This window comes from Anser anser (genome assembly GCF_964211835.1).
Source record: "Anser anser genome assembly, contig: HAP1_SCAFFOLD_401, whole genome shotgun sequence".
In the NCBI taxonomy this organism is placed as follows: Eukaryota; Metazoa; Chordata; class Aves; order Anseriformes; family Anatidae; genus Anser; species Anser anser.
In genome coordinates this window covers 7,642-15,282 of record NW_028153457.1, presented here as the reverse complement: position 1 = coordinate 15,282, position 7,641 = coordinate 7,642, and positions in this window count along the sequence as shown.

Here is a 7,641-nt window from a genome sequence, read left to right as displayed (position 1 = left end):
ACTGCAGTGCATTCCCTCTGGTGCCAGTGCACTCTCTGGACTCACTGCAGTGCATCCCCAGTGGTGCCAGTGCACTCTCTGGACTCACTGCACTGCATCCCCAGTGGTGCCAGTGCACTCTCTGGACTCAGTGCAGTGCATCACCTGTGGTGCCAGTGCACTCTCTGGACTCACTGAAGTGCATCCCCAGTGGTGCCAGTGCAATCTCTGGACTCACTGCACTGCATTCCCAGTCGTGCCAGTGCACACTCTGGACTCACTACACTGCATCCCCAGTGGTGCCAGTGCACTCTCTGGACTCACTGCACTGCAACCCCAGTGTTGCCAGTGCACTCTCTGGACTCACTGCACTGCATCCCCAGTGGTGCCAGTGCACTCTCTGGACTCACTTCAGTGCATCCCCAGTGGTGCCAGAGCACTCTCTGGACTCACTGCACTGCATCCCCAGTGGTGCCAGTACACTCTCTGGACTCACTGCGCTGCAGCCCCAGTGGTGCCAGTGCACTCTCTGGACTCACTGCACTGCATCCCCAGTATTGCCAGTGCACTCTCTGGACTCACTGCACTGCATCCCCAGTGCTGCCAGTGCACTCTCTGGACTCACTGCACTGCATCCCCAGTGGTGCCACTGCACTCTCTGGACTCACTGCACTGCATGTCCAGTGGTGCCAGTGCACTCTCTGCACTCACTGCACTGCATCCCCAGTGGTGCCAGTGCACTCTCTGGACTCACTGCAGTGCATTCCCTCTGGTGCCAGTGCACTCTCTGGACTCACTGCACTGCATCCCCAGTGGTGCCAGTGCACTCTCTGGACTCACTGCAGTGCATCCCCAGTGGTGCCAGTGCACTCTCTGGACTCACTGCAGTGCATCCCCAGTGGTGCCAGTGCACTCTCTGGACTCACTGCACTGCATCCCCAGTGGTGCCAGAGCACTCTCTGGACTCACTGCACTGCATCCTCTGTGCTGCCAGTGCACTCTCTGGACTCACTGTACTGCATCCCCAGTGGAGCGCGTGCACTCTCTGGACTCACTGAAGTGCATCCCCAGTGGTGCCAGTGCACTCTCTGGACTCACTGCACTGCATCCCCAGTGGTTCTAGTGCACTCTGTGGACTCACTGCAGTGCATCCCCAGTGGTGCCAGTGCACTCTCTGGACTCACTGAAGGGCATTCTCAGTGGTGCCAGTGCACTCTCTGGACTCACTGCAGTGTTTCCCCAGTGGTGCCAGTACACTCACTGGACTCACTGCACTGCATCCCCAGTGGTGCCAGTGCACTCCCTGGACTCACTGCAGTGCATCCCCAGTGGTGCCAGTGCACTCTCTGGAGTAACTGCAGTGCATCACAAGTGGTGCCAGTGCACTCTCTGGACTCACTGCACTGCATCCCCAGTGGTGCCAGTGCACTCTCTGGACTCACTGCACTGCATCCCCAGTGGTGCCAGAGCACTCTCTGGACTCACTGCAGTGCATCCCCAGTGGTGCCAGTGCACTCTCTGGACTCACTGCACTGCATCCCCAGTGGTGCCAGTGCACTCTCTGGACTCCCGAAACCGCATCCCCAGTGGTGCCAGTGCACTCTCTGGGCTCACTGCAGTGCATCCCCAGTGGTGCCAGTGCACTCTCTTGACTCACTGCAGTGCATCCCCAGTGGTGCCAGTGCACTCACTGGATTCACTGCACTGCATCCCCAGTGGTGCTAGTGCACTCTCTGGACTCACTGCAGTGCATCCCCAGTGGTACCAGTGCACTCTCTGGACTCACTGAAGTGCATTCTCAGTGAGCCAGTGCACTCTGTGGACTCACTGCAGTGCATCCCCAGTGGTGCCAGTGCGCTCTCTGGACTCACTGCAGTGCATCCACAGTGCTGCCAGTGCACTCTCTGGACTCACTGCACTGCATCCCCAGTGGTGCCAGTGCACTCTCTGGACTCACTGCACTGCATCCCCAGTGGTGCCAGTGCACTCTCTGGACTCACTGCAGTGCATCCCCAGTGGTGCCAGTGCACTCTCTGGACTCACTGCACTGCATCCCCAGTGGTGCCAGTGCACTCTGTGGACTCACTGCAGTGCATCCCCAGTGGTGCCAGTGCACTCTCTGGACTCACTGCACTGAATCCCCAGTGGTGCCAGTGCACTCTCTGGACTCACTGAAGTGCATCCCCAGTGGTGCCAGTGCACTCTCTGGACTCACTGCAGTGCATCCCCAGTGGTGCCAGTGCACTCTCTGGACTCACTGAAGGGCATTCTCAGTGGTGCCAGTGCACTCTCTGGACTCACTGCAGTGCATCCCCAGTGGTGCCAGTACACTCACTGGACTGACTGCACTGCATCCCCAGTGGTGCCAGTGCACTCTCTGGACTCACCGCACCGCATCCCCAGTGGTGCCAGTGCACTCTCTGGAGTAACTGCAGTGCATCACCAGTGGTGCCAGTGCACTCTCTGGACTCACTGCACTGCATCCCCAGTGGTGCCAGTGCACTCTCTGGACTCACTGCACTGAAGCCCCAGTGGTGCCAGTGCACTCTCTGGACTCACTGCACTGCATCCCCAGTGGTGCCAGTGCACTCTCTGGGCTCACTGCAGTGCATCCCCAGTGGTGCCAGTGCACTCTCTGGACTCACTGCACTGCATCCCCAGTGGTGCCAGTGCACTCACTGGATTCACTGCACTGCATCCCCAGTGGTGCTAGTGCACTCTCTGGACTCACTGCAGTGCATCCCCTGTGGTACCAGTGCACTCTCTGGACTCACTGAAGTGCATTCTCAGTGGTGCCAGTGCACTCTGTGGACTCACTGCAGTGCATCCCCAGTGGTGCCAGTGCGCTCTCTGGACTCACTGCACTGCATCCCCAGTGGTGCCAGTGCACTCTCTGGACTCACTGCACTGCATCCCCACTGGTGCCAGTTTACTCTCTGGACTCACTGCACTGCATCCCCAGTGGTACCAGTGCACTCTGTGGACTCACTGCAGTGCATCCCCTGTGGTGCCAGTGCACTCTCTTGACTCACTGCACTGCATCCCCAGTGGTGCCAGTGCACTCTCTGGACTCACTGCACTGCATCCCATGTGGTGCCAGTGCACTCTCTGGAGTCACTGCACTGCATCCCCAGTGGTGCCAGTGCACTCTCTAGAGTCACTGCACTACATCCCCAGTGGTGCCAGTGCACTCACTGGACTCACTGTACTGCATCATCAGTGGTGCCAGTGCACTCTCTGGACTCACTTCAGTGCATCCCCAGTGGTGCCAGTGCACTCTCTGGACTCACTGCACTGCATCCCCAGTGGTGCCAGTGCACTCACTGGACTCACTATACTGCATCACCAGTGGTGCCAGTGCACTCTCTGGACTCACTGCACTGCATCACCAGTGGTGCCAGTGCATTCACTGGACTCACTGTACTGCATCTCCAGTGGTGCCAGTGCACTCTCTGGGCTCACTGCAGTGCATCCCCAGTGGTGCCAGTGCACTCTCTGGACTCACTGCAGTGCATCCCCACTGGCGCCAGTGCACTCACTGGATTCACTGCACTACATTCCCAGTGGTGCTAGTGCACTCTCTGGACTCACTGCAGTGCATCCCGAGTGGTGCCAGTGCACTCTTTGGACTCACTGAAGTGCATTCTCAGTGGTGCCAGTGCACTCTCTGGACTCACTGCAGTGCATCCCCAGTGGTGCCAGTGCGCTCTCTGGACTCACTGAAGTGCATTCTCAGTGGTGCCAGTGCACTCTCTGGACTCACTGCTCTGCATCCCCAGTGGTGCCAGTACACTCTCTGGACTAACTGCACTGCATCCCCAGTGGTGCTAGTGCACTCTGTGGACTCACTGCAGTGCATCCCCAGTGGTGCCAGTGCACTCTCTGGACTCACTGAAGGGCATTCTCAGTGGTGCCAGTGCACTCTCTGGACTCACTGCAGTGCATCACCAGTGGTGCCAGTGCACTCTCTGGACTCACCGCACCGCATCCCTAGTGGTGCCAGTGCACTCTCTGGAGTAACTGCAGTGCATCACCAGTGGTGCCAGTGCACTCTCTGGACTCACTGCAGTGCATTCCCTCTGGTGCCAGTGCACTCTCTGGACTCACTGCACTGCATCCCCAGTGGTGCCAGTGCACTCTCTGGACTCACTGCAGTGCATCCCCAGTGGTGCCAGTGCACTCTCTGGACTTACCGCACCGCATCCCCAGTGGTGCCAGTGCACTCTCTGGAGTAACTGCAGTGCATCACCAGTGGTGCCAGTGCACTCTCTGGACTCACTGCACTGCATCCCCAGTGGTGCCAGTGCACTCTCTGGACTCACTGCACTGCATCCCCAGTGGTGCCAGAGCACTCTCTGGACTCACTGCACTGCATCCTCTGTGCTGCCAGTGCACTCTCTGGACTCACTGTACTGCATCCCCAGTGGAGCGCGTGCACTCTCTGGACTCACTGAAGTGCATCCCCAGTGGTGCCAGTGCACTCTCTGGACTCACTGCACTGCATCCCCAGTGGTGCTAGTGCACTCTGTGGACTCACTGCAGTGCATCCCCAGTGGTGCCAGTGCACTCTCTGGACTCACTGAAGGGCATTCTCAGTGGTGCCAGTGCACTCTCTGGACTCACTGCCGTGTTTCCCCAGTGGTGCCAGTACACTCACTGGACTGAGTGCACTGCATCCCCAGTGGTGCCAGTGCACTCTCTGGACTCACCGCACCGCATCCCCAGTGGTGCCAGTGCACTCTCTGGAGTAACTGCAGTGCATCCCCAGTGGTGCCAGTGCACTCTCTGGACTCACTGCACTGCATCGCCAGTGGTGCCAGTGCACTCTCTGGACTCACTGCACTGCATCCCCAGTGGTGCCAGAGCACTCTCTGGACTCACTGCAGTGCATTCTCAGTGGAGCCAGTGCACTCTGTGGACTCACTGCAGTGCATCCCCAGTGGTGCCAGTGCGCTCTCTGGACTCACTGCAGTGCATCCACAGTGCTGCCAGTGCACTCTCTGGACTCACTGCACTGCATCCCCAGTGGTGCCAGTGCACTCTCTGGACTCACTGCAGTGCATCCCCAGTGGTGCCAGTGCACTCTCTGGACTCACTGCAGTGCATCCCCAGTGGTGCCAGTGCACTCTGTGGACTCACTGCAGTGCATCCCCAGTGGTGCCTGTGCACTCTCTGGACTCACTGCAGTGCATCCCCAGTGGTGCCAGTGCACTCTCTGGACTCACTGCACTGAATCCCCAGTGGTGCCAGTGCACTCTCTGGACTCACTGAAGTGCATCCCCAGTGGTGCCAGTGCACTCTCTGGAGTCACTGCACTGCATCCCCAGTGGTGCTAGTGCACTCTGTGGACTCACTGCAGTGCATGTCCAGTGGTGCCAGTGCACTCTCTGCACTCACTGAAGGGCATTCTCAGTGGTGCCAGTGCACTCTCTGGACTCACTGCACTGCATCCCCAGTGGTGCCAGTACACTCACTGGACTGACTGCACTGCATCCCCAGTGGTGCCAGTGCACTCTCTGGACTCACCGCACCGCATCCCCAGTGGTGCCAGTGCACTCTCTGGAGTAACTGCAGTGCATCACCAGTGGTGCCAGTGCACTCTCTGGACTCACAGCACTGCATCCCCAGTGGTGCCAGTGCACTCTCTGGACTCACTGCACTGAAGCCCCAGTGGTGCCAGTGCACTCTCTGGACTCACTGCACTGCATCCCCAGTGGTGCCAGTGCACTCTCTGGGCTCACTGCAGTGCATCCCCAGTGGTGCCCGTGCACTCTCTTGACTCACTGCACTGCATCCCCAGTGGTGCCAGTGCACTCACTGGATTCACTGCACTGCATCCCCAGTGGTGCTAGTGCACTCTCTGGACTCACTGCAGTGCATCCCCAGTGGTACCAGTGCACTCTCTGGACTCACTGAAGTGCATTCTCAGTGGTGCCAGTGCACTCTGTGGACTCACTGCAGTGCATCCCCAGTGGTGCCAGTGCGCTCTCTGGACTCACTGCAGTGCATCCCCAGTGGTGCCAGTGCACTCTCTGGACTCACTGCACTGCATCCCCAGTACTGCCAGTGCACTCTCTGGACTCACTGCACTTCATCCCCAGTGGTGCCAGTGCACTCTCTGGACTCACTGCACTGCATCCCCAGTGGTGCCAGTGCACTCTCTGGACTCACTGCAGTGCATCCCCAGTGGTGCCAGTGCACTCTCTGGACTCACTGCACTGCATCCCCAGTGGTACCAGTGCACTCTGTGGACTCACTGCACTGCATCCCCAGTGGTGCCAGTGCACTCTCTGGACTCACTGCACTGCATCTCCAGTGGTGCCAATGCACTCTCTGGACTCACTGCACTGCATCCCCAGTGGTGCCAGTGCACTCTCTGGACTCACTGCACTGCATCCCAAGTGGTGCCAGTGCACTCTCTGGAGTCACTGCACTGCATCCCCAGTTGTGCCAGTGCACTCTCTCGAGTCACTGCACTACATCCCCAGTGGTGCCAGTGCACTCACTGGACTCACTGTACTGCATCATCAGTGGTGCCAGTGCACTCTCTGGACTCACTGCAGTGCATCCCCAGTGGTGCCAGTGCACTCTCTGGACTCACTGCACTGCATCCCCAGTGGTGCCAGTGCACTCACTGGACTCACTATACTGCATCACAAGTGGTGCCAGTGCACTCTCTGGACTGACTGCACTGCATCCCCAGTGGTGCCAGTGCATTCACTGGACTCACTGTACTGCATCTCCAGTGGTGCCAGTGCACTCTCTGGGCTCACTGCAGTGCATCCCCAGTGGTGCCAGTGCACTCTCTGGACTCACTGCAGTGCATCCCCACTGGTGCCAGTGCACTCACTGGATTCACTGCACTACATTCCCAGTGGTGCTAGTGCACTCTCTGGACTCACTGCAGTGCATCCCGAGTGGTGCCAGTGCACTCTTTGGACTCACTGAAGTGCATTCTCAGTGGTGCCAGTGCACTCTCTGGACTCACTGCACTGCATCCCCAGTGGTGCCGGTGCGCTCTCTGGACTCACTGAAGTGCATTCTCAGTGGTGCCAGTGCACTCTCTGGACTCACTGCTCTGCATCCCCAGTGGTGCCAGTACACTCTCTGGACTCACTGCACTGCATCCCCAGTGGTGCTAGTGCACTCTGTGGACTCACTGCAGTGCATCCCCAGTGGTACCAGTGCACTCTCTGGACTCACTGAAGTGCATTCTCAGTGGTGCCAGTGCACTCTGTGGACTCACTGCAGTGCATCCCCAGTGGTGCCAGTGCACTCTCTGGACTCACTGCACTGCATCCCCAGTACTGCCAGTGCACTCTCTGGACTCACTGCACTTCATCCCCAGTGGTGCCAGTGCACTCTCTGGACTCACTGCACTGCATCCCCAGTGGTGCCAGTGCACTCTCTGGACTCATTGCAGTGCATCCCCAGTGGTGCCAGTGCACTCTCTGGACTCACTGCACTGCATCCCCAGTGGTACCAGTGCACTCTGTGGACTCACTGCACTGCATCCCCAGTGGTGCCAGTGCACTCTCTGGACTCACTGCACTGCATCTCCAGTGGTGCCAATGCACTCTCTGGACTCACTGCACTGCATCCCCAGTGGTGCCAGTGCACTCTCTGGACTCACTGCACTGCATCCCATGTGGTGCCAGTGCA